This window comes from Notechis scutatus, chromosome 2, assembly GCF_049901735.1.
Source record: "Notechis scutatus isolate UNSWTSFEM ecotype Mainland chromosome 2, rNotScu1.2, whole genome shotgun sequence".
In the NCBI taxonomy this organism is placed as follows: Eukaryota; Metazoa; Chordata; class Lepidosauria; order Squamata; family Elapidae; genus Notechis; species Notechis scutatus.
The window spans coordinates 185,485,520-185,512,494 of NC_142010.1; the positions used below are offsets into that span (position 1 = coordinate 185,485,520).

Genomic DNA, 26,975 nt, shown 5'->3' on the forward strand with positions numbered 1-26,975 from the left:
ATTTGGACATGTGAAGGCCTAGCACTCTAAAAAAAAAAAGTTTATAAAGTTGGGAAAAGCGGAAGGAAAAAGAAGAGGGGGACCTGCAGTATGACAAATTATAGCCACAATGTGTGACTTTTGGAAGAACTGAAGGATAAGGTTGGAGACAAATCATAGAACATAGAATAAGAGTTGGAAGGGTACCACAGATATCAAACTTGTGACATTATGTTGCCATCACGTGACATTTTGAAATGTTTTTTCCCCTTTGTGGAGCTGGGGTGGGCATGGCCTGCTTGTGATGCATCCGGCCCTGTGGGCTGCCAGTTTGATACCTCTGCAGCCTACACCATTTCAAATAAATGGTTGTTCAGTCTCTTTTTGAAAGCCTTCAGTGATGGAGGCAAGCTATTCCACTGATTGAGTGCTCTCAACGGTAGGAAATTTCTCCTTAGTTCTAGGTTGCTTCTCTACTTGGTTAAGTTTCATCCAAGTCTATGTGGCTGCTAAGAATCAACATCACCTTTGTGGTACATGATTATGTACCAAAATCTGTCAATAAGCATGTCTCATATCCATTGACCCAAGACACCAAAGTTTCCTGGCTAAGTAAGCAGGAATTGAAAACCTGCGCCCTTCTAGATATCACTGAATTATAACTCCCCCAAGACCAAGCTAATGTGTCCAATAATGAAGATTGCTGACACTTATAAATCAGCAGTATCTGAAGGTCCACAAGAGCCTCTATTTTCTAGTTTTCCTCCTTTTTAATGGTTTATCATAATTGTCATCAGCTGCAATCAGCATGACCAACCCAGATGTAAACAAAGCATCTGGAAAGAACGTTTATTGATTGCAGCAATCCCCTCCAATTACCATTTTGCCTAATCGTTTGTTTTTTTTTAATCCAAAAGGGGAGCATTTTTTCCTCCTTTCCTCAGAAAAGCAGTGGTGTCCAAGAGAGCAAGTTAGAGGATTGGAAGTTAAACAAGACCTCAGCTCACCTAGTCAGATTTACTCCGAAGAACTATAACTGGGAAAGTGACTGGAATTTTACTCTCAACTAAGTGCACTCAGCCCCGGGCCCCTTCTTATAGCTGGAGAAGCCGCAAATTGAAAGCACACCTGGGAGACTATTTTGCATTCTCAAGAACAGCCGGACTCAAAGGATGAGGTAACAAAACCTTTTATTGCCCCCCAACAAATCCTGGCTGCTTTCAGGATCGACTTCAGCCCAGGCAAGAGATTGTAATGTAGCCAGACTTTCTCCGACGCTGAGAAACCAATCCGAGGATGCGACGGTTTCCTTTTTATCTGCAACAAAAAACTCGATTCGGATTTTCCGCCCTCCCGCCGTTTCTCAAGGCCAAAAAAGAAAAAGAAAAGCTTCAGTTTGACGCACTCCGATCCTATACCTCGCTCGGATCTTGTTTTTGCATCTGGCAGGGTTGCAACCGCACAGCCCTGGAGACGGCTGGCTGCTTCCCAAAGGCTGGCTTTTCCCTACGCCGGTTGAGCATCCCACCTGCTCCCACCCATTCCCGAATAGCGGCGACTGGGAAAAAAAACCCCCAAAAAACAAAGTGAAAGCGGCCAAGGAGGAGAAGGAGGCGCGTATCGAGGGGCTCCTCCTGCGCTCGTACCTCTCACGCCGAGGCGTTTCCCGCGCCTCTTTTCCCTCCAGTTGCTGATCGGGTCACCCACAGCATAAGAAGGGCTGCCGCCGGGCGATGCTTACTCCGGGAAATGCCAACCTCTCTTGAGCTCCAACGCGATTTGGCGGCAACGGCTCCTTGCTTTCGTCGAGGAGGAGGAGGAGGCGACGGCTAGGAAAGAGTTAAACACCGGCCCTTCGGGGTAGGGAAGCGAGCGAGCAGCCGTGGAATTGCTGGCTGACTCCGGGGAGGGGGAAAAAAAAAGGAAGAGAAGGCTGGTTGCCACGCTCCAACTACAGAAGACTCGTTGATCCGCTTTATTGCATGACTATTGTCTTATTTTGCTTTGGCCCCCGCCCCCCTCTTTCTCTCCCCCCCCATCCCCTCCTCCTAACCCTCCCATCCCCTTCTGCGGGACTTTCGCGTCGCGCGTTCAAGCCTCGGAAGGAGCCGCTCGTGCACACGCGCGCCCGCCCATCCTCACCTAAAAAAAAAAAAATCCAGGCTCGCTTGGCTCGTTAGATGCGATTGCTCGGCGCCGCCGTTTCCTTCTGCACCGGAAAGTTTCCTCCGCCTTCAAGCAGCATCTCTGCAAGCGGACCGCGCTGCAAAAGCTTTGGCGAGAAGCGATTTTTTTTTCTTGGGGCGCGTCAGAATTTCGGCTTCGGGTCTTTTTCCAAAAAGAAGAGGAAGAGGAGACGCTGGAGTAGGAGAGACAAATCCCCCCTTCCTTTTTCTTTCTTTCGTTCTTTCTCTCCCCTCCTTTCTTGAAGGATTGTCGGATAACAAGGAAACGGCTCTCGATCAGGGAAGCCTCTAATTTCATTCTCTGCCGCCACCACCATCCCTTGCTTTTTGTTTGTTTGTTTGTTTTTGAAGCGACCATTCCTGCAGGATTTATTTGTGGAAAATAACCAACTAAAGAGAACCAAGCCAACTTGGAAAGCGGGGAGATCCACGCCTTGCTTCTCTCCCATCCGCCCCAACCCTTGTCCGGGTGGGTTTCCAGTGTCAGGATCGCTCTCTGGGTTTTTGCCTTTATTCATTTTTCCTCCTCCGTGGCCGGTATCCAAAAGGAACTGTGGAATTAGAAAAGAAGCCGATCACCGATCGTGTGTGTGTGTGTGTGTGTTGTGTGTGTTTGTGCGACACCCAGCTTGGTTCTGTTTCACACGGCGCCGAGAAGGATTCAGGCGGCGGGCAGGTAAGGGAAAAAGAGAAGCTGCCTTTCCCCTTGGATTTCCCTTCCCCTCCCCCCTTTTTTTATTTTCCCGCTTTAAAAGGCACCTTGCATTGGACTCCTGCCTTCTCCTTCAAAAGTCCATCTCTGGGCGCCTCCTTGCCGTTTCTTCACCGCCAGCCCCGTTTTGGTTCCGAGGAGAGGGAAAGTTACTGGCCCCGTAAAGGAGGACCCAGAATTCGCCGACGGAAAGGAGGCGAAAACGGCTGAATGGAGACAGAAGGGGAGGGAGCCCGCACCCCTCCTTTTTACAAACAAACAAACAAAAAAAACAAACAAACCCCAAAACGCACTTTAGGGTTGTTGAATTTCGGCTGTGAATGTTTGGCGCGTTTTCCCTCGGCGCCTTCGGTACGCGGCTGCAGAGTGCGGGGTGGGGTGGCGCAACCCAGCCTTGGCGTGCTTTTTAGGGGCAGCGTTGAGGAGGGCGGGAAGGTACCGTGGCCCAGTCTCCAGCGGCTCCTAAAGTCAAACGCGGTTGTCTGTGCAGGGATAGCGCTCCGGAATCGGCTGGGGGGGGGGGAATCGTTGCGGGTCTTTTTTGTCCGCTAGAGGTTCCCCGGGAGCGCGGGATTGAAGAACGCGGAGGGAGAAATACTCCCCCTCCCCGGAAAATAGGGTTCGTTTCAGCCGCACCTCGGGGAGAGCGGCGCTCAAAGCGTGGGGTCTCCAAGGCTTTCTCTATCTCCCCCCTTCCTTCTTGGCGCTTTCTTATTTCTGACTTGAGGGGTGGAGGAAGATGCGTGTGCGCGTGTATGTGTGTATAGAAAACGAGCTTTGTGCTCTCACTTCTGTGCTTGGCTGTGGAAAGCTCGCTGTTTTCATGGGGGGGTGGGGGTGGGGGGGGATGGGGTCGGAGGTAAACCCCATCTATAGTCGGCATTTCTCTCAGGTTCTGACCAGAGAGGCTGCTTAACGTTTTAGAAACAGTGGCTTAATTTTAGGTGTATTTCATATTTCTTTTGCTGTAGGTGATATTTGTTAATTTTTCTCAAAGAGCATTTTAGGGTGACCCATTTATTTATTTATTTATTTGAGCATGGTGGAAGATACTTGGAGTCTGAGGAGGAGAGAGAGAGAGAGAGTTTGGTTTTACTCCCTAGCTGTCTCTTTGCAGTGAAAAAACAAATGTGTATAGACATCCAACCCATAGGGTTTTGGAACAGATGGGCAGTTTGGTGGATGCTTTTTAAAAATCCTCCGCACATTTAATTTTTTTTTTTTTAAATTAGAATATTCCTTCAGTGATCTTGATTCTACTGGTCCAGCCAGCCCCTTGTTCATTTTCTACCACAGAAACGTTGTGATGTTTATGCAATCCGCACTTAGGGAGTTTGATTAAACCCTTTCTGATTTCTTCATCCATTCTCAGAAGCCCTCAAATGCATTCCCAATGTGGGCTGAATAGCATCCAAGAATGAAATTGGATATGGTAGAATCAGGCATACTATAAAGGAAAGCCTTGTGTCCTGAATGGGCAATAGCACACATGAGGAAGAGCATGAGTTAAGTAAATTCCGAAGAATCTTCAGCTTGTAACCAAATGTTGGCATATTGTCATCAGTCATTGAAAGCCTTTATTTCTTCTGGTTATTCTGCCACAAAGCTCTAGTGGCAAAAAGCTGTTGGCACTTTTTTTTTTGCTTTGCTCCCAAGTAAGAAAGAAAATGTGGGTTCCAATGTCCAATATTATGTCTCTCTGTGGTTTTCATTTCTCTGCCAGAGAATCACTGTACTAATATTTAATGAATAGTTTAGGATTGCCAGGAAACCCCAAATGAAAACCACTAATAGAGATGGCAAGAAAAAAAAAAGGTTTTCTCCAGAGGGCTCGACTTCCTTGTGTCTAGACACAAGGTGGTAGGGTCAGTTAAAATGATCCAGGAGTCATTAAATTGGGGAAAAACAAACTGATTTATTAATCCAGTTGTAAAAGTTGTGTGTATGTATAGATGCACATCCACATGTGCACATATATACTGTGTTATGTAGCATTGCCAAAAGCCTTATTTTCACTTACATCAAGACCAGAAATTTGCTTTATTATAGCTAAATATGCTTGATAGGTTACTGTGCATGGATGATGCCTGAAGATTATAATCTTGGAGATTCCACATGTGAACAAGGCTCAGCGAATGACCTATGAATGCAGATATCTAGGATTGTAGTATTACTATAGTAATAATGATCAGGGTGATTATTTTAAGATGATATATTTCTAGTATGTAATCTGATTCACATGTGTTGTATGAAATACCATGCCTGCTTACAGCTCATTCTAACATATGAGGGAGGCTAATATACTCTATAAAAACTGATCTTTTTCTGGGTTAAAGGTTTAATTGATATTAACTTGTATAAGTATAGCACATCTTCATAGCATATCTTAGTATGGAAAAGGTTTTAGTAAAGACAAATGCTGTCATTGATATATTTGATGTACATTGTGATCAGGCCAGCTTAATTTTCAGCCAGTAGTTTCAGCCAATCAGGATTGAAAAGCTTTTTAAGTTTCTGAGAATCCTTGTGACGTATAATTTTATATGCTGTATAATAATTGCATTATTGATTGCCTTTATCAGAAAGCTGTCTGGTATTTTCTGATAAAAGACTTAAAGACAGCAGCAGATGAGCTGAAGTTTTGTGACTTACTTTCTTATTGCAACATTGCTGGAATAGTTGTGCCAGGGCCTGAGATGCTTTCCCCCCCCTTTTTTAAAGCTCAATTTTATTTGAAATTTCACTGGATCATTTTTATACAAATTATAGCTAAACTTTGAATGGCTTGCCACAAAACTAGAAAGATAGGGAGGGAAGGGCAGAAAAGGCAGTTTCATTTTGATTCAACATTTTAAGTGTCCTAAAGGTGTGAAATTTGTCATGTGGAGAGAACTATACACAAATATAAAGTATTATTGTTAACAAAGAAAAATTATATGGGCTTTTCTGGAGTGGTTTCAGGGGAAAAAAGAAAACCACATGAATTAGACCTCAAAGCTGCATAATTGGTTCCCTATTGTATGAATGGATAACTAGAAAAAAACTCTGGTAAAGCACAAATTAGGTAGAATGCCAATTTTAGAAGGAAGGAAAAGAATAAGGAAACATGGAATCGATTTCCTGTGCATATTTATTTAATTGTATTTCAGTAAGAATTACTTATCAGAAGTATTCTTACAATGGCAGCTTGAGGGGAAGAGAGCAATCTTTCTAGAAAACAGATCAGCATATGTGTCTTCACCAATTCTCTGCTAAGGCAACACCCATTACAAGGAGCACAATAAGAAAAATGGTCTTTCTGCATAGCAGATGTGAAAAATGGAGGTATATGTATTTCTCAGTGTTATGAGTTGGTTATTAATTATTTTACTTGGCAGAAGAGCTTCATTTATCTGATTTCTTTAAAAAAGCATCTGTCATGTTCTGATATTATCTAAGATCATGGCATTGCTTTTGAATTAGTATAATTTCTCTGATTTATCTTTTATTTTGCTATCTAAGTAAATGAGTAAGATGCAATATGTTTGTGCTGCTGATGCTTCAGTAAAATGACACATCTTGCTGCATTTATTTTGTGTCTAGACATTCTATGAAAGGTCTCTAGGTGGAAATGTTTTCCTGTGTAGAAAGAACAGAGGAAATACAAACTACAAGAGATGTTCTTCTATGACAGCTAAGCTATCTCTAAGCACTATAATGCATTTAACAGGTACCAGTGAATTAAACTGAACATCCCGGGACAATGTTGTTAAGTTTAAAACTATAATGGATGTGGTCTTAAGGTTCTCCTAAGACATTTTGTTGTCTGAAGAGAGAGGCAAAATGGAGTGCTCGTCTGTATGCTGGAACCAATCAGACTGGCCACTATTTCCCTCCATGGTTAGTATGTTTTATGGTACTGAGCATAGCAGGCTAACACAAGGCTGTTTTGTGACATATACCATATAAGGATCTCCTCCATGATTTCTTTCCACTGTAGGATAGCAGCCATTCTCTCATCATTGGTAGGGTTTTTCTTGCATTATCTTCATGGTTGAAGAAAGTTGGTCTCCTTGCTGCTAGAAATGCACCTTCATGGTCATTGCTTCATGGAACAGCTTGCCCTCGGAAGTTGTGGGAGCGCCATCACTTGAGACTTTCAAGAAGAGATTGGACTGCCATTTGTCAGAAATGGTGTAGAGTCTCCCGCTTGGGCGGGGGGTTGGACTAGATGACCTACAAGGTCCCTTCCAACTCTGATTATCTGTTATCTGCCCAACAGTGAATAGGCACACAGTATTCAATTGAATTGAATATTTGACCAGGTTTGATTATACACACAAGGAATTTGTCTCTGGTGCATTGTACCTGCAGTGCACATTCAGTGTACATGCAAAGCAACAGAATAATGGTTGTCATCATCATCATCATCATCATTCCAATAAGAGGGGGGAGTAAGAAAGATAAGAGGGAATAATAGATAAGGAATAATAATACTACATCTCTTCTACATGGTAAATACACATAGATGTTAGATAGCCTTGTGAGAATTGTGTGTTCAGCAGAGTGATGGCCAAGGGGAAAAACTGTCTCTGTGTCTAATTGTTTTGGCCTGTAGTGCTCTGTAACACCATCCCGAGGGGAAGAGTACAAAACAGTTTATGTCCAGGATGTGAGGGTTCTGCAGGTATCTTCTGAGCCCGCCAATATATAGATCTTCAATAGAAGGCAGGCTGGTTGCAGTTGTCTTTCTGCAGTCTTAACTATCTGCTGGAATCTGTACTTGTCCTGTTCGGTTGCTGCACCAAACCAAACAGTTATAGAAGCACAAATGGCAGATTCAATAACGCCTCTGTAAAACGGTTTCAACAACCTCTGGGGCAGTCAGAAGTTCCTGAGTTGAAGAGGAAGAATATTATTTGTTGTGCTTTTTTAATGCTATTTCTAATGTTATATATCCATTTCAAATCCTGGGAGGTTATAGAACCCCAAAATTTGAAGGACACTATTGCTGATACTGTCCTGTCAAATATGGTAAGAGGTGGTAAAATAGAAGGGCTGCTTCTAAAATCCACTCTCATCTCTACAGTTTTAAGTGTATTCAGCTCCAAATTGTTACGGTATGCACCACAGGGTCAGTTGTTCAACCTTCTGCCTATTTGCAGACTCATCACCATCTGCAAACTTCAGAACTTTAACAGAGGGTTCCCTTGAGGTGCAGTCATTGTATAGAAAGAAAAGAGCAACAGAGAGAGTACACAGACCTGAGGGGCACTTGTGCTCATTGCCCAGGTTCTAGATGTAGTTTTCCCTAACCTCATCTGTTGCTTCCTATCTGTCAAAAAACTGATTACCCACCTAGAAGTATGATGAGTAGGTAAAGTGAGTTGAATCTTTATTAAACTGAGTATATTCCAGATATGCTGGATGAGCTGTTTGGCTATCCTGGGAGACTTTATGGCATTCAGAGAATACCAAAGCTGCATTAGAAGATTGCATGGAGCCAAATTAACATTTATTCATAGACCACAGTTGATGATTTTTTTTTATTTAGAGCTGGTTCTATAAATATACTGATTCACACTCAAATGAAATTCCAGAAATCAATCAACCTATGGAATAGCTTGCCTTCAGAAGTTGTGGATGCTGCATCACTGGAGGCTTTCAAAAAGACTGGACAACTATTTGTCTGAAATGGTATAAGGTCTTCTGCTCAAGCAGGGGGTTGGACTAGAAGACCTCCAAGGTCTCTTCCAACTCTATTATTCTATGTACTATTTCAATCAATATTTTAATCCTTGACCATAATATTGTATAACAAAAACTACACAAACTTACCAGCTATCTTGTGAAACCTTTACAATGCTGCATATATACGCATAAACACTCCCCTCACACTTTTATAGATTTGAATCATTCTATAGTATATAACACTATAGAACTAAAATAATGCCTAATTAGATGACAATAGTAATTTGTTATTTTTAAATGATCATTATTATCCAAGACAATGTAAAACTAGGACATTAAAAAGCTAATATAAAACAGCTAAGATCAAAATAGAATATAAATATAGGCCATTTCTCGGCCAGTTAGCACGGATTGTTATTAAAATTCCACCCAAGATTATGTACTGCTGCACCAAATTTGGCTATATTATGAATTGTGGAAGAGATGATATCTAGAAGTAATAGGCCAGCAAAAAGAAAAAATGATGCTTACAGGCTAATAGTCTTGGGAATGATGGGTCAGAAGCAGGGGTGGGTTTCTACCGGTTCTGTCCACCTCTGTAGAACTGGTAGCTCTGAAGAGCAGCAGACAGAACCGGTTCTATGTCTGCTGATGTTTTTGCCCACCCGGGCTCTTACCTGATCTTTATTTCCTGATTTTTCAACTTCAGCTGCCAAACGAGGCACAGCTGCAGTTAAAAAAGCAGGAAAAGAGGGCTGTTTCAAAGGCTGCTTCTCGGCATACAGCCTGCTGATGACAATTTACAGGCGCGCTGCTCCCAGCATGCAGGGAAGCTCGTAAATCCTGAACCGGTAGTTAACCCTGTTGTATCCCACCCCTGGTCAGAAGTACTGTCCTGCAATTTGTCCTGCAATCACAAGGCAGGAAAGTTGCATGAAATAATTTTCCCCCCAACAATTTCAGGAGAACTGAGGGTGCCTTGTAACATTTATATGTGTATGTATGAAAAAACTTCAAGTAGCACTGAATATCTTCAACTTTCACTAAAGCAATATTTGGCACTCACGCAACATCAAATTATTGTTCTATATTATATGCTGTCTCAGGAGAGTTCTTGCCTACTCATCACTCCCTCCCAAAAAATATGAGGGAGAAAACCCAAGTAGTAAATTGCATTTGTTTCCCTTCTAGGTCTGTTGAAAAAAGGTATAGTCTTAAATAAGTTAAATATAGATGACTATATCTTGTCCTTCACCAGGACTGCCTCCAGTCACAGCCCAACATTTGAGAGACAGAGTTATCTGAAAAACAGCTCTTTAAAAAAAAAAACCTGGAGGACAGGATGACATCCAGGGGGGCAAAAATCAGAGGGCCCCACTGAGCTTGTAAAAAATTAGTGCTAATAGCTTAGCATCAAGGAGTTTAAAAGCTACTGGTGTGCAGTAGCTTTCTCTAACTTGGAAAAACTTTGAAACAGTAGTGGTTATTCTTCTGAAATACAATAGTCATATATTTTCCACTGTGCTATTATAAGTATGAATAATTCAAATATATAAAACATAGTGTTTGTACATTGAAGTTGGTTATATCTTTGGTTTCTTAGGATAAAACAATTTTGATTTTTTATATAATTTATTTCCATCTGATTCCCCTTGTTCTGTTGATCCATTGCGATATTGGAAAGAATGATCACGTCAAAATAAAATAAGCTAGAAAGGTGCTTTGGTGACAAGTACAGATCAGTAATGGAGTAATTCTAACTTTTAAAAATGAGTTCAGGAAATAGAGTCAAATAGTGGTCATCATGTTTATAAAAACTGCCTAGCCCAAAAAATGTATTTATATAAAACTGGAGTCTATGCTGAGATGTTTTTATCAGCTTAAATGAGATTGTGTAAATGAGAAAAAATCCGAAGTAATTTTAATTGATTATATTGATTTGTTAGAAAAGTGTGTGGAAATAGTTGAATGACATTACATTTAATGAAAGAATAGTTATGAGAAAATATGGTATTTGAATTTGATGTTTCTGTGTCTTTAATTTTGTCCGAACACATAATCATATTTTCTCCATTATAAATGGCAGGTTCCTAGTTGCATAAGGTAAGATCTTCAATATGGAAATTTATCAGTAGCTTCTTACAGTGAAGTTGTGAATTGAACTTTTATCTATCATTTTGGAGATATATTATCCATTTATTTTTTCTTCTGCAATATTTACAAAGTGGATTTTTTAAAAATAAAGTGAAACTGTTGCTTGGGACATACATATCACTCTGTTTTGTTTTACAAATAGAATCTAATCTGTTTCGCAACTCGCAACAAGCTTAACAATTTAATTTCTGTTTTGTTACATGGTTATACTGTAGAACCAATTTATTCCTAATATATTATTCCTTCATGAATGATAAAAAGATTGATTTGTGAGAGGGATTTTTTTTTTGGGGGGGGGGGAGGGGGGTAATTTCTTTTTCAATTTTGTGATAGCCACAAATGGAATCAATTCACATAATTTTCTAGCTGTAACTTTGGCCATGTTGACTAAGGGTTATGATAAAAAAATTTCAAAACTTCTTGAGTTTCCAGTTCGAACACAACTGTTACTCCAAACTGGGAGAGATGTTACTCCAAACTGTTGGTGCTTTGCAAGCAAACCTGTTACATTTTCCTATTGATTAATTGAACTATTAACTTCCTACATTTAAATCAATTCTAGTTTTTAGAGAAAACAATATTTTATGAATACACCCCCCCCCAAGTTTATTGTATTTTATCATTTTCTTTTGTCTTAAAAAAACAACCCACATATACTTTCTGGAAACAATGTTCAAGGAAGAACACTCCATTTTTTTCACCTAACCAGAACTTACCAATATGCCAATCACTAAATATAATATGTAAATATATAATATTGATAATGTTTTTTGTTTCTGTGCTGTATTCCATCTAGAATTTCTCACCAATTAACTGAACAAAAATGTGCAATCTATAAACTGCTTGAGCTGCTGTTCTTATATTTGGATGCTAGTTTGCTTCTGAGGGTGATTCAAGGTGATGGTTGCTACCTATGAAGCCCTAATTGGCATAGGGCCTGGTTATTTGAGGGACCACTTGCCTCCTATTGTATCTGCCTGACCAGTTGGTGCATTCCAGGTTCCATCAGTTCAACACTACTGTTGGGGATAACATTGTTTTACCCTAACTGTTTTGGGTAAAGATAATAAAATGATGAATCATGGTTTGTCAGATAAAGTGTATGTGACTTTAAGCTAAAGGAATGTAATTAAGGGTGCAGCTGTAAAAGTACTATATAAGCAGCAAGGCACTCTCTGGCTCTTACTGGCTGGCTTATTGAAGACTGCATTCTTGCTGGATCGGGGAGGAGAAGAAGTGTTGGATTACTTTGAAGATATTTCTCAATGGAGAGAAGATAAGTTTTGGACAGATTTATTATATGTGTACTGACACTGACTATTCAACACGGACTTTGCAATTAGAGTATCCTCAACAAGACTTGACTGAAATTGATATTTGACTAATGGACTGTTTATAATGACTATGCTATAATTCTTAAATGGAATAAATTATAATTTTGATAGCACAAGCGTATCTGTATTTTTACTGCGTGTTAACTAGAAAACTTATCTCACACATTTACCTGTCTTCCTATCTGACTTCGCTGCACATTCTGTTTAGTTTGTTTTCCTTAACACCCGTTGGGGAATCCAGGCTTAACAACTACCACCTATCTTCTCCATAGTAGTGCCTGCACTCAGGAATGAGGTTCTTTGAACAGCCCTCACCCTTCTGGTATTTTGAAGGCCTTCAGAGACCTGGCTTTTCATCAGACCTTTAATAATAACAATTTATACCCCTTTGTTCTTTTTCTTTATTCTTGCCTGGGTTTGTTCTCTCGATTGCATTTTTTTTCCTGGTTTTAATTTTTTTAACTGATTTGTAAACTGTCCAGCATTTGTATAGCTTCAGAAATAAAATGGATTAAATACTTTTTTTTGAAGCAAAGAGAGGATCTTTTACTAAACTGTTTAGTCCCAGTGGTCTTATTCTGGTCTAGATACTAATACTGGACCTATTTTTCTATTGCTTGTGATCTGTGGCCCTCGTGCTAATACTTTGTGTGGAGATGACCTGCATTGTTATTCATCTGATTACTAGCTTGGTTCTGTTTTTATTTTTTTGCCTCATGCGCAAAATTGTTCTTGGCATGTTTGAATGACATCTTAGTGACCCCGTATTCTGTCACCAGAATGCCAGCCATTTTATTTTGTTTATGTTCCCTTCTTCCCCAGAAACCAATGTTTGAAATAATATTTGCAATCACACTGATCAGAGATGTGCTTCTGATGAGAAGCTAATCTTGAATTCCCTTTGAATCCTGAAGCTGAATCCTGTCTGCTTTGCAAAGGAATTTCTTTCTTTCTTTTTATTGATGTGCTGCTGGCTATTTCATTAGACTGTTTCTTGTAAAATTTATGCTGCATGGAAATAACTTCCATCTTTACATTATAACTTAGAGGAGTAATGTACATGCTGTTTTCTGGTAAAGCAAATACATAAATTTCTATGACTATCACCATTATGATGTGTCAGAAATGTATGCATGTTTACTGAGAGACAAATTTAGTATAATGGTGACAGCTAGAAGTTGGGAGACTCTTTAATGGTAGTTTTTAACTACTGCACTTGTTTTAACAAATTTCTAACTTGACCTAATTTCTATGGTAGCAGAACTTTTAAATGGAGTGATTATGGACTGAAGATGAAGTTGAGATACTGTCTGTAGAGGCAGAATTATTTATGTTTAACTCTGTTCTTGTAGATAGATCAGAAAACAGACACAACAAGAAATACTAGAATTCTATCCTATTAATATAGTGTTGAATTTTGAAGCCTGGTGGCATTTGTCATTCCCTTTTTCTTATACCAAAGGGGGAGTCAAAGCAGGCTTGAATTTCTTCCTTTCTTCAAAGCTATCTCTACACTCCTAGATTGTTGCAAATCTCTATACCCCTAAATTGTTGTAATAAATCAGGATCTGTTTGAAGCTTCTTTTATTTTTTTGCATTTTTGCCATTCTTTTAAAAATCTTGGTAGATATCGCACGTACGAATGTTGCAATTTTGCTAAACAGAAACTATTTATTTATTAGATTTTTAACCTGTCTTTATTACTTTATAAGTAACTGAAAGTGGTTAACACACTAAACACTCCTTCCTCCTACTTTCCCTACGACAGGAACAATTCTATGGGGTGTGGTGAGGTGGGCTGAGAGAGAGAGAGTGAATGGCCCAAAGTCATCCAGCCAACTTTTATGCCTAAGGTTTTTAGGTGGTGCCTTGTTTTAAATAATATTGTATGTCATTTATAGAAATAATAGGTAAAGTTTAGAATAAATTGGGGCAAAATTCATTTAACAAATGTCTCAGTAATAGAAATTACGGGCTCAATTGTGGTCGTACGTCAAGGACTACCTATGTAAAATACTATCAAAATAAGTCCTGTCATTGATGAAGGTGGCAGTATTCATTCTAAAGGAATAAAAATGACGTAGAGTTTAAGATGACAAAATAGCGATGATGAATAAGGCAACAATTGGCATTTAGGAAACTACAGTTTTAGTTCCTTTTCGGTGGCTGATTAATCCAGACGGGGGCAAATTTAAGACAACTGACTTCTGATGACAATTGTACTATAATGAAAAATCAACTAGAAATTTTCTTAGATGTTTCTATGAAAATATCTACTATCTGAAGCTTGGTCTAATTCTTGCAGCTAGCAAGAAGTAGATGGAATTGATTGCAGTCCTAATATAGTGGACAGTGCAACAAGGCATGGGCTGTGTTTTAATGGCTGTGTCTATGCATATTATATATCAAATTTTATGTTATGTTCATAATGCATAAAAGAAGAGAGGCTGCTGTTTTGAAAAAAATCTAATTTCAGTCCAAGCTGAACAGTTTCAGAGTTTTCCATTCAATTAAAGTGACACTAAGTAATCATTGACCTATTTTGATGTGAAATGAATGCCACGTGCTTCTGTCTATTACAGTTCTCACTTCCCAGGATGAAAATGTGGCTTTGGATTCAAATGCCCCTTCTACCAGAAAGTTCATTTGAAAAAATTTGGGCCAGTAATTTATTCTAAATTTTACCTATTATTTTTATAAATGGCATACAATATTATTTAAAACAAGGCACCACCTAGAAACCTTAGGCATAAAAGTTGGCTGGATGACTTTGGGCCATTCACTCTCTCTTTCAGCCCACCTCACCCCACCCCACCGAATTGTTCTTGTGGGGAAAGTAGGAGGAAGGAATGTTTAGTATGTTAACCACTTTCAGTGACTTATAAAGTAATAAAGGCAGGTTAAAAATCACGGAAGCTGTTAAATTTGTAATATGGTTATTAAGTGAATCTAGCTTCCCCATCGGCTTCGCTTATCAGAAGGTCACGTAACCCTGGGACCCCGCAACTGTCATAAATAGGAGTCAGTTGACAAGTGTCTGAATTTTGGTCACATGACCATTGGGATGCTGCAGCGGTCTTTTCAGGGCTGTTGTAACTTCGAACAGTCACTAAATGAACTGTTGTAAGTTGAGGAGTAACTAGTTAGCATATGCCTTGAGTCAAGAGTGTTGCTGAAAAGAATCTCATTTCACAACATGCCTTCAATATAAACATTTCCAAATATCAGTGTCTCTTCATCTCTTTTTTTCAGCAATAGCTGGGGATCCTCCAGATTTAGCACTTTTCATTATGATTTCAGTAACAACAGAAGAATACCCGATCTGTGTAATTCAATAGTTTCAGCTTTTGAATTATCATATTTTTCACTCTATTGAATTCCAGGGTGGGGGAATGTCTGGGTGAATATAGTTTGTAATCACTTGTTGAATCTATAGTTATTTTTGAAGACACACATCCTTTAGAAATCTGCTCAATACCTCTCATTTATTCACATGTAAAAATATTACCTGTCTTAGTCAAATATAATTTCATTTTTGATCAAATGAGTTGCTAATAAAAAAAGTGAAGAAACAACAATGTCTCAACATTTCAATGCCATTGGATTTGTTATTAATGTACGCTGTATCATACTGCTAAGCAATTATGTTGTTAAAAAGTATAAGCCTGTGAATATTGACAAAAAAAATCAAATGTTATACTTTGAGCAACAGTGATGCTTGTAAACAACACTTTTTTGTTCATTTCATGTTAGCACAATCTTAACTTCATTGCATTGAGGTCCATTATCTTATAACCAAAAGTGTAACAAAAGTACTTTTTGCCCAGAAATGATTTTCTATGGCATCTTAAGTAAATGTTTCACTTTGGAATTATTTGGATCATAGCACTGAAGCATATAGCAGTGTTTGGATAGATCTTTGCTATTGCAATGTCATATATATCTATATCTATATCTATATCTATATCTATATCTATATATCTATATCTATATCTATATCTATCTATCTATCTATCTATCTATCTATCTATCTATCTATCTATCTATCTATCTATATCTATATCTATATCTATATCTATATCTATATCTATATCTATATATCTATATCTATCTATATCTTATCTATATCTATATATATCTATATATCTATATATCTATTTATCATTTAGTGTTGCACAAAGAGCCCTTTTGCGATTAATGGCTCTTCTCTGAATTAGTTCAGAAACTATTTGTTATTTTCCACACATTTCATATACCAGTTGGATGTTGCTGGTGGATAAAGAACAGTGTATTTATGTGGAAAGATGCAGAATCTGGCCCATTTGTTAGTCTGTTGCTTATTACCCATAGAATGTACCAACAGTGATTTGTTTCTGGCCAATGATAAAGCCAAAAAGGTGGTCTCTTTTTGGTAGTTTAAGCCAGATTGGTTTTGTGATCTCTACGTGAAATAATTAAAAATATACTGGTTATATAGAATACCAGCTATATTTAAAAGTAACTTCTCTGCTTATTTTTTTCTTCTATTCTTGGTTTTGTTGTTCCAAATATTTAACCATTATAGAGCGATGGGTTTGTGATTTTGCATGCTGGAGAAATCCATTTCCTGAGTTCCTGCATGTTTTTAATCAGGGGATTTCTGTTCTTTAAAGTACTGGATAAGTATCTTTGAGTGTTCTACACACACAAAAGAAAAGGCGTATCTGTAATAGGGCATACTTTATCTGTTCCCAGAAATGATATATACAGGTGGTCCTTGATTTACAATCACAGTTGAGCCCAAAAATTCTTATTGCTAAGCAAAACAATTAAGTGAATTTTGGCCCATTTTACAACCTTTCTTGCTGTACTTGTTAAGTGAATCATTGCAGTTGTTAAGTTAATAACATGTTAAGTGTCCCAAAGGTGTTTTTTTCAAGAGGCAACTGGACTTTTTGGTTTTTCTTTGAAGATGTTTTGCTTCTTATCCAAGAAGCTTTTTCAGCTCTGAGCCGAAGAAGCTTCCTGGATGAGAAACAAAATGTCTTCAAAGAAAAACCAAAAAGTCCAGTTGCCTCTTGAAAAAGCACCTTTCGAACAGCCATGACCTGGATGACTGAGAATCTCCATAGACATGTTAAGTGAATCTTCCCCATTGACTTTGTTTGCCAGAAGGTTTGGCAACTGGCTCATATTTATTTCAGAAGGTGACTACAAGGCCCCAGGACACTGCAACCATCATAAATATGAGCCAGTTGCCAAATTTTGATCACATGACCATGGAGATGCTACAACAGTCGCAAATCTAAAAAATGTTCATAAATCACTGTTTGCAGTATTGTTGTACCTTTGAACTGTCACTAAATGAATGGTTGTAAATAGAGGACTGCCTGTATTGTGACAATGTAATCTTGAATATGGTGGTAGAGAATACTGTGCAAGCTTACAAATACTCCAGTCTATTGGTGTGATTCATGGACATTCACTGAATTATTACTGACTTGAATTAAACAGTCTCTTTCCAAAGCAACAAACAGCTTTCTGATAATAAACGAATTAGGTTTGTATTTTCTATAGTAAAGGTGTTGCAATATTGCTTCAGACAGGAATTGAAGTATTCAATTTATTTCAGCAAGAATGGAAATACGATGTATATTTACATGGCCATCGTGATAATGTGAACATTTAGCAATTGAAATAGGTGTTATCGAAAGCTTCATCTCTGATAGAAGATCCATAATCAAGCATTCTTGGCACAAAGAAATAAATCTAAAATGTAGGCTAGGCTCCAAAGGCTTTCCCATAGAGTCACTTGGGCTAACAACAGTACACAATTGAGCTCAGAATTTATGTTGCTAAGTGTAAAATTTGCTAAGTGAGTTTTGCCCCATTTTACAACTTTTCTTGCCACATTTGGTTAAATGAATCACTGCAGTTGTTAAATTAGTAACACAGTTATTAAGTGAATCTGCTTTGCTTGTCAGAATGTTGCAAAAGATGATCACATGACCCCGGGGCATGGCAACCATCATAAACATGAAGCAGTTGTCAAGCATCCGAATGTAAATCACATGACCATGGGGATACTGCAACGAGTCATAAGTGTGAAAAACAATTATAAGTCAATTTTTCAGTGCCGTTGCAACTTTGAATCATCACTAAATGAATTGTAACTCCCCCTGAGATTTGACTGGGCCCAATCCTGTTAGCCTTTCGTATGGCTCCAAAGGCCTAGCTGTTTCCCGGGACATTTGGGCTAGGAGGTTAGGTGAGGCCTGCTCTTGGTGTGCTTCTTGGTCAGATAACAAGGCTTACTATTTGCAACGGTTGATTTCAATCTTCGCACTGCCCAAAGGGAGAGATAGTTTAAAGCAGTGGTCCCCAACCTTTTTGTACCAGGGACCGGTTTCAAGCAGAAAATTTTTGCAAGGACCGGGGTGGGGGGAGAGAAGAGAAGGAGGCTTCGCTCTCTCGCTGCTCCACCAGCCCAGGAAGAAACTGCTTCAAAGAAGCGGGGGGTTTCCTGTCGCCGCAGCTATTCCGAAGCGCCGTTTCACCGCCTCGCCCGCATGCTGGCGCTTCAATCCACAGTGTCCCGTTCTGCCTGCCTGCCTTAGTTTCTGGTTGTTTGGGAGCAGCTTCGCTGAGAATAATAACTATTCGCCTCTTTTACTCAGCCGAAGCTGTTCCGATTCAACCATTAACGAAGGCAGGCAGGCAGGCAGAATGGAGCACTGGGTTGAGGCGCTGCGCGGGCGGGCGGACGGGGTGGGGTGGGGGAGAAACGGGCGCTCGGAGGCGCTGCGGCGACAGGAAAAGCCCCCCGCTCTCTTTGAAGCAGTTTCTTCCTGGGCTGGTGGAGGAGCGAAAAGAGCTACTGAGAGAGCTGACCCAGAGAGAAGGACAGGCTTGGTTGCTTCCTCCCTCCCCTTCTTTCATTTGTGTCCTTGATCCCCGATCCCAGCAGCATTCACCGAAGGTGAAGAAAGCCGCCATTTTTTTTAAAAAAAAATTCTTTGCGGCCCGGTAGAGAGTGCTCCACGGCCCGGTACCGGTCCGCGGCCCGGTGGTTGGGGACCCCTGGTTTAAAGGGAGGGACTCCTAACCCCCAAATACAATTTTGTACACAATTTCATTCTTGCTGAGAAAATAACCATCATTCTGTAATCAAGTCAATTCACATTGCTGCTTGTCTTTATCTCCTTTCCTTTCCCCTTCCCCAGCATTACAGACTTCTCCAGAGAGCCAAGTATTTGCATAATGTGTCTGTAGTATGATCATTTTCTCCTCGTTGTTTGGGTCCTGACTGAGAATCTGGGTTGATTCCAAACTGCAATACTGGGTCTATCCTGCTTCTTCAGAGTCCAGCTTGTGCTTCCATCTAGTATAATGAGAAAACATAGCCTGCACAATTCTCATTTTTGTAGATATGGACCAGTCATGGCATCTGAATATCTTTTCCAAGGTCTTTATAGCTACAGCTAGCCCTTGATTTGTGACCATAATTGGAACTGGAACTTCCATCACTAAGCGATGTTCTGCTTAAGTGAGCCATCGTGTGTCCATACCCAATTTTGTGACCTTTTTTGGCATGCTGGTTAAGTAAATCATGTGGTAAATCACTAAGTAAATCAACAAATCCAGCTTTTCCCATTGACTTTGCTTGTCAAAAGGTTGCTGATGATGATCACATGACACCTTTGCATATATATGCTGGTGGCCAATCACTTGAGTTGTGATCATGTGACCACAAGAATACTACAGTGGTCATAAGTGCAAGGACTGGATATAAGTCACTTTTGTCTAGCGTTGTAACTTCAGATGGTCACTAAACAAATGGTCATAAGTCGAGGACTATCTGTACTCTACTAAGAATGGAATGTATTGTCCTAGAACCATGATGGCGAACCTATGGTGCGCGTGCCACAGGTGGCATGAAGAGCAATTTGTGCGGGCACGCAAGCCCCAGCCAAATTTAACTGCACTGCGCATGCGTGCACCTCCCAGCTGATTTTTGGCCTGTTTGAGGCCATTTTCGCCCTCCCAGAGGCTCGAGGGAAGCCTCTGCAGCTTCGGGAGGCCAAGAAACGGGCCTTCCAGAAATACCGGAAGTGCCAAAATGGGCCTGTTTTCAGCCTCCTGAGGCTGCAGAGGCTTCCCTCAAGCCTCTGGGAGGGTGAAAATGGCCTCAAACGAGCTGAAAATCAGCTGGGAGGTGCACGCATGCACAGTGCAGTTAAGGGGGCGGGGGTGTTGCACGGGCATGTACGGGGGCGGGGTGTATTGCATTGTGGGTGCCAGCATGCACGCGCGCTATCAGCACACCACAACAAAAAGATTGGCCATCACTGTTCTAGAACAATAGATTACTTCCTAATATTGTCATTTTTCTTTGCTTCACTTTTGAAGACCCAAGATTAAATGTTTGGCAGTTTTTCTGTGTACTGCTTATATGCTTCTGTTTAGCTTACTTCCTTTATTCACTCTTAAAATGAGTATTTGCATGTACTTTCAAAAGCACGATTTACAACAACATATCAATTAAAAAAGATTAAAATTAGAATTTGTTTTGAAGATGAGAGCCATCTATAAGACATATCATAACTACCACTAATTGCTGTGATAAGAATTACTTTTATCTTGTCTGATGAAAGATAAAATTATGACAATAATTTTTATTGTTTACTCCATTTGAGAAAAGTAATAATCATAGTTGTTTGTTTTCCACTTCTTCAGTTTAATTCAGTGCATGATAGTATATCTTCTAGTAAGCTAGGCCCAGGGGAATCCTTCCCACACACGAAAATATCCCAGTTCAGATGAAATGTATTTACGGTAGTCAAATCTTTTTCTTCTCAGTGAAGTTTAGGGTAACTATTTCTTGGAAGTGAAACAAGCTTAGTTCAGCATTACATTCGAGACCTAGAAAGCAAGACTCACTTCATAGTACTGAGAGCTGGTGGAAAAGAACCAAAGAATGCACTGCAGAGCACTTAAACACATCAGAAATAAAGAGACCACAATTCAACTTGAGCCAAAGAGCCTTTTCCTTGTTTCCCCCTAATTACACATTCTAGAACTCTGTGCATTAAATGTTTACTAGAACCAATTTGAAGCCTGTCAGGGCTTCCCTTGAGCTTAATGGAGCTTACTCCTAGGAAAATTAGCATTTCAGACCCAATTATTTGAATGTTCTAAATGGAGACAAAATTGAATAGTTCCAGAATAAATTATTTCAGTTTGTTCTTCCCCCTCGTATTGCTGTGGAGAAATCATTATAGCAGCCTAATTTATTTTTTTCCAAAATGCAATACTCTCCAAGCAACAAGTGTAGTTTCAATGAATCAAAGAAAATGGGGTGTAAGTTATAATTTTAGAAACCTTGATCCTAACTTTGCTTTGAACTATTCAATATTTCTATTTATTTCTATGTGCAAAATTTCACATGGCCTGCTTTTTACAAGTGGTTATACAAATTGAGTGAATCAATGAATGAATGAAATTTTGAGTTAATTGTGCATTCCAATGGTGATTAGCAATAGTAGGCAAGATTGTCAGATTATTGTCTCTGCTACTGCAACTGCTGTTCAAGAAATTCATTTTTAAGGAATATTTGATGTTCCAGGATATGGTTGCCTCTGATGATTTCCCAGCCCATTATGATTAGTCCTTGACTTAGAATCAATTAATAAAGATTCAGAATTACAGTGACACTGCAAAAAGTGACTTACAACCGGTCTTCAAAGTTACAATTATTGTACCACCCCATGTGATCACAATTCATTTAATGGCCGTTATAAAAATGGTCATAGAATCAGGTCCATATTTGTTTAATGACCACATTGCTTAGCGATTGAAATCCTAATCCAAATTTTGGGGACTACTTGTATTAACATTAATCTGTGAGTGATTAATGCTACAGTGGGTTTTTTTCAAGGCTATTGTGCTGTTGTAGGACTTTTATCTCTTTATTTTACCACCTTATCAAGTTGAGAGAAAGCATTTTCCTTTTCATGAAATTATAAATAAAAAGTGAAAATAGAATAGATACTATTATTACATTATGTTTCAATATATACAGCATCTGAAAGCCAAATGACAAAAAAACTGCATAATTTACTTTGTTCACTAATTCCTCAAGGACAATAATATAGACTTCCAGAGAACATCAAGTAAATGGCTTGAATCTAAAACTGCTGTTGCACCAAGTGATAAAACCTTCTCTGCTTGGAACCTGGATGCCTGATTTTCTCCAAGCGGTGTTAACTTTATTCCACACCAAATTCCCAACTTTTATTAAATAGGAAGTCAATAAAAAGTAGATTTCTCCTTTGCACAATTACAGTTTCTTTTACATAATAGTATAATTTTGTCCAAGTTTTATAGATTTAGGTACAGATTAATCACATGATACAAACTTTTTTCACCAGTTGTACATTCTCTTGGGAATCTCAGAGAGTCTCATATTTCTAATTAGTGTACCTTTTTTTACACACATGTTTGCAAACACCTGTGTGCTGCATTCACAGTTAAAATAGGTGATGACAACATGCAAAATGGCTCCAATCAGTTAGTTTGTTCTCAGTATTTCCCTCCTGCTTACTTAAAAAAGTGTAGCATGTGCAGAGTCTTGGTGAAGCTGCTTTCAGAGAACATTTCAATTTTTTTCCAAATAATGTTAGATTAAAATTGGAAAACTAAAAACTAATTTTAATAATTCTACTAAATTATCACCATCTCTTAAGATAGAATAAATGCATACTTCTTCCCAGTACTATTAACAAAGCATTAAAGTCTTATCCTAGTTAACAAAAATCCATTAAATGCTACCAAAGATAACTGCATGATTATTTTAAGCTTGATCAAATAAGCCCACTCTGAATTTCTTTCCTGTACTTTCAATGATCCTAGGTTTTAATTTTTTAAAATAATATCCTCTATCCTGATTTGTTTTTATCTTCTCTTTTTCATCTCTTGGCAAATCCTTCAAAGTTTTAACATAACTCTTTTGTAAATCCAGTTAAAAATATCTATATCATTCTACTGAATTAATATTTGTATGTCCTCTTCAGATGTCAAGACATTAATAATTTTCACTTGTAAATCCAGTGTATATTTTTTTGCATTTCATTCTTATAACCTGTCATATTTAAATCCACATTCAAATCACCATTTAGTTTTATCTGATGCGACTTCTGTGTTTCCCACCATCTGTCCATGATGTTAGATATTCTTACAATTAATTTTTCAGTCTATGAGACTCAAATCTCCATAAAAGCATCCACTGTTGTAATATATAGTTCCATTTTGTATTAGCATGTCTAATCTGAATGTTTTTCTTCTTTAAGTAAGTTTTAGTTTATCTGGTTCCTTCTAATGTCCAACACTTCAAAGTCCTTTCTTATCATGTTATCTTTACTGAAACCAAAACAGTTATTATCTGCTTAAGGATTCTGTTTTTCTTCCTATACTGCTTAATTTTCTTTGCATCAGAACACCAATTGCTATAAATGTGGAAAACTCCGGGAAAGTGCAGATAGTCTTCAACTTAGAACCAGTTGTTTAATAACTATTCAAAGTTATGATGGCACTGAAAAAAATGACCCTGGATTCAATTTGTGATCAAAATTCACTTGGTAATTGGCATGTATTTATGATGGTTGCAGCATCTTGAGGTCATATGATCACCATTTGTAACTTCTCAGGGGGTTTCCAAAAAGAAATGTCAATGGGGAAAGCCAGATTTGCTTAACAACCAAGGGAATTACGGCAAAAGAGTTTGCAAAATTGGACACAACTCACTTAAAAACTACATTGCTTAGTGATGGAAGCTCCAGTTCCAGTTATGATGGTAAATTGAGGATTATTTATGATATAAATTGAGATGGTGTTATTTATATTGCTCTAAGATGCTCAGTGTATTGTTATTCATCCTTTTAGAATACAGATAGTGTCCAGAACCTTTTTTCCCCTTTTAGCTGAAAATGGTATTGAATATACATGTTGTTGAAACTGACACATGAACTAACCCTATAATAACTACTTGCCCTTAGGTGGTGGCCGAAAAAAATGTTGATGTGCACAATGTATATAAACATATGGGGTCATATAGGCATCACCCAAGACTAGGCACGCACGCCCCCAACTACCTCAATTCCAACTTCTGCCGGCCTTAAATGCAAACTACTCAATGCAAGAAGCCTCGTGAATAAAATACCTGAATTTCTCTTCCTCCTAAATATGGCTAACTTCGACATTATATTTGTCTGTGAAACATGGCTCAATGCATCTCTCCCCGACTCCATTACCACAGTAAGAGACTATCATGTTTACAGATCAGATCGTGAAAATCGTCGAGGAGGTGGAGTTGCTATATTCTATAAAAATCCTTACATCTAAAAATATCCAAGTTACCCAGGAGTTTGCCCTTCCTGAAACCATCATCTGTGAACTATCCTCAAATATCACAATTCGATTCTTACTATGTTACAGAGCACCTGATTATGACATTGAACATGTAAACAAGCTAAATACATTACTAACATGGGCTGCATCCTGCCCATACCCTTTATCCTTCTTGGTGATTTCAATCTACCTCATATTAACTGGACCCTAAATGATTGTACAACTGAAATCATACACACAACCTTCTACAATGCTATTACAAATCTGGGACTGGAACAACTAGTAACCAACAACACTAGACTAAACAACTGCCTCAATCTCATCTTCTGCAACAGTTTGAACCTAATCTACGGAATACAATCTAAAGAACCCTTTTCCAGTAGTGACCACAATATGATCGACTTTTGTCTCAACATACATCCACACAAAAATCACCACAATGATGTAATCCCCTATTGTAACTTCAAAAAGGCAACTATGATCTTATAGACAACGATCTCTCATCCCTTGATTGGCAATCTCTATTCACTGGATGCAATACTGTTGAAGACCATTATAACATATTTTTACTTGAAGTCAAAAGAGTCATCAAACTATATGTACCAACAACAACTCCCAAAACAAAACAAAAAGCAGATTACCCATATCAATAAGGAAACTTCAATCCAAAAAGAGATCACTATGGCGGAAAAACAAATCTGGTCACGTTGCCAATTTCAAAAACCGATACAAAAATCTATGCCACCAGATAAAGACCGAATGCACCAATTATCACATTAAACAAGAGGAAAACCTTCTAAGCACCAATTCCACCCGCTTTTTACAATTTTGTAAACAACAAACTAAAAGACTCAAGGTCCATCCCTCCTTGATAGGACCTGATGGTAAAGACTGCAACGACGACACCATTAAAGCCAACATCTTTAACACATTCTTGGCTCAGTATTTGTAAACAGCAATGGATCATGCCCAGTATTTCCTAGCCGCACCACAGATAACAACAATGATCTAATACATATCGATTTCACAGAAGACAATGTTGAAAAAGCAATACGCAACCTAAAACCATCTCTATCTATTGGACCGGATGGAATATGTGCCTACTTCTTAAGAAAGCTATCCTCTGCCATAGCCAAACCTCTAAGCATAATCTTTGAAAAATCTTTCAGAACCAGCTCCTTGCCCAACCTATGGTCACAAGCCACAGTCATCCCCATCTTCAAAAAGGGAGACCCAAGCCTAGTTGAAAACTACAGGCCAATCTCCTTATGCTGCGTCACCTGTAAAGTCATGGAATCAATTATTAACCAATCCATCATCCTTCACTTAGAGACAAATAACCTACTCTCCAATAAACAATTTGGTTTCAGGAAAAAACTATCCTGTAATCTGCAACTCTTACACTGCAAAAACATATGGACGACACAACTCGACCAGGGCAAAACAATAGACGCAATCTACATAGACTTCTGTAAAGCCTTTGATTCAGTGGTACACGACAAACTACTCCTAAAAATAAAATCCTATGGTATCTCTGGACAACTGAATAACTGGATAGAAGCATTCCTGTCAAACAGACAACAAATGGTCAAAATCGGGAACGTCCTATCAAATCCAGTACCTGTCAATAGTGGTGTTCCCCAAGGCAGTGTTCTAGGACCAACTCTCTTCATACTCTACATAAACGACCTCTGTGATCATCATATTAAGAGCAATTGCGTTCTCTTCGCTGATGATGTAAAGCTGTTCAATACCACAGACAATACTGCTACCCTACAAAAAGATCTTGACTATGTATCCGAATGGTCAAACAAATGGCAACTTCAAATCTCAACAAATAAATGCTCTGTCTTACATATTGGCAAAAAAATCAGAAAATAAAATACAAGCTGAATAGTCAAGATCTTGTTGATGACCCAAGCTCTGTAAAGGACCTTGGAATACTCACCTCTAATGATCTAAGTGCTAGAGCACACTGCAACTACATAGCCAAAAAGGCATTAAGAGTTGTTAACCTAATCCTACGTAGCTTTTTCTCTGGTAATATCACACTACTAACCAGAGCATACAAAACATTTGCTAGACCAATACTCGAATACAGTTCATCAGTCTGGAATCCACACTACGTATCTGATATTAGCACAATTGAGAAAGTCCAGAAATATTTCACAAGAAGAGTTCTCCACTCCTCTCTACTCGCTGTAGAATACCTTATGCCACCAGACTTGAAATTCTAGAACTAGAAAACCTTGAATTACGCCTGTCTTCGGTCTGACTTAAGCATGGTATACAAAATCATACATTGCAATGTCCTACCTGTCAATGAATACTTCAGCTTCAACCATAACAACACAAGAGCACACAATAGATACAAACTCAAAGTAAACCGCACCAAACTTGATTGCAGGAAATACGACTTCAGCAATAGAGTGGTCAATGTCTGGAATACTCTACCCGACTCTGTAGTTTCTTCCCCAAACCCCAAAAACTTTAACCTTAGACTGTCTACTATTGACCTCACCCCTTTCCTAAGAGGTCTGTAGGGGGCGTGCATAA

At 38.8% G+C, this 26,975-nt stretch overlaps 1 protein-coding gene across 1 annotated transcript in view; it reads left to right on the top strand.

Annotated features, from left to right (window-relative positions):
* Positions 1 to 2,110: 2,110 nt before the first annotated feature.
* LINGO2 (leucine rich repeat and Ig domain containing 2) overlaps positions 2,111 to 26,975 on the top strand; it is a 784,226-nt gene continuing 759,361 nt past the window's right edge. Inside the window, exon 1 of the mRNA XM_087957605.1 lies at positions 2,111 to 2,841. The gene's annotated coding sequence lies outside the window, so the exon portion shown is untranslated. The remainder of the gene's footprint in view (positions 2,842 to 26,975) is intronic.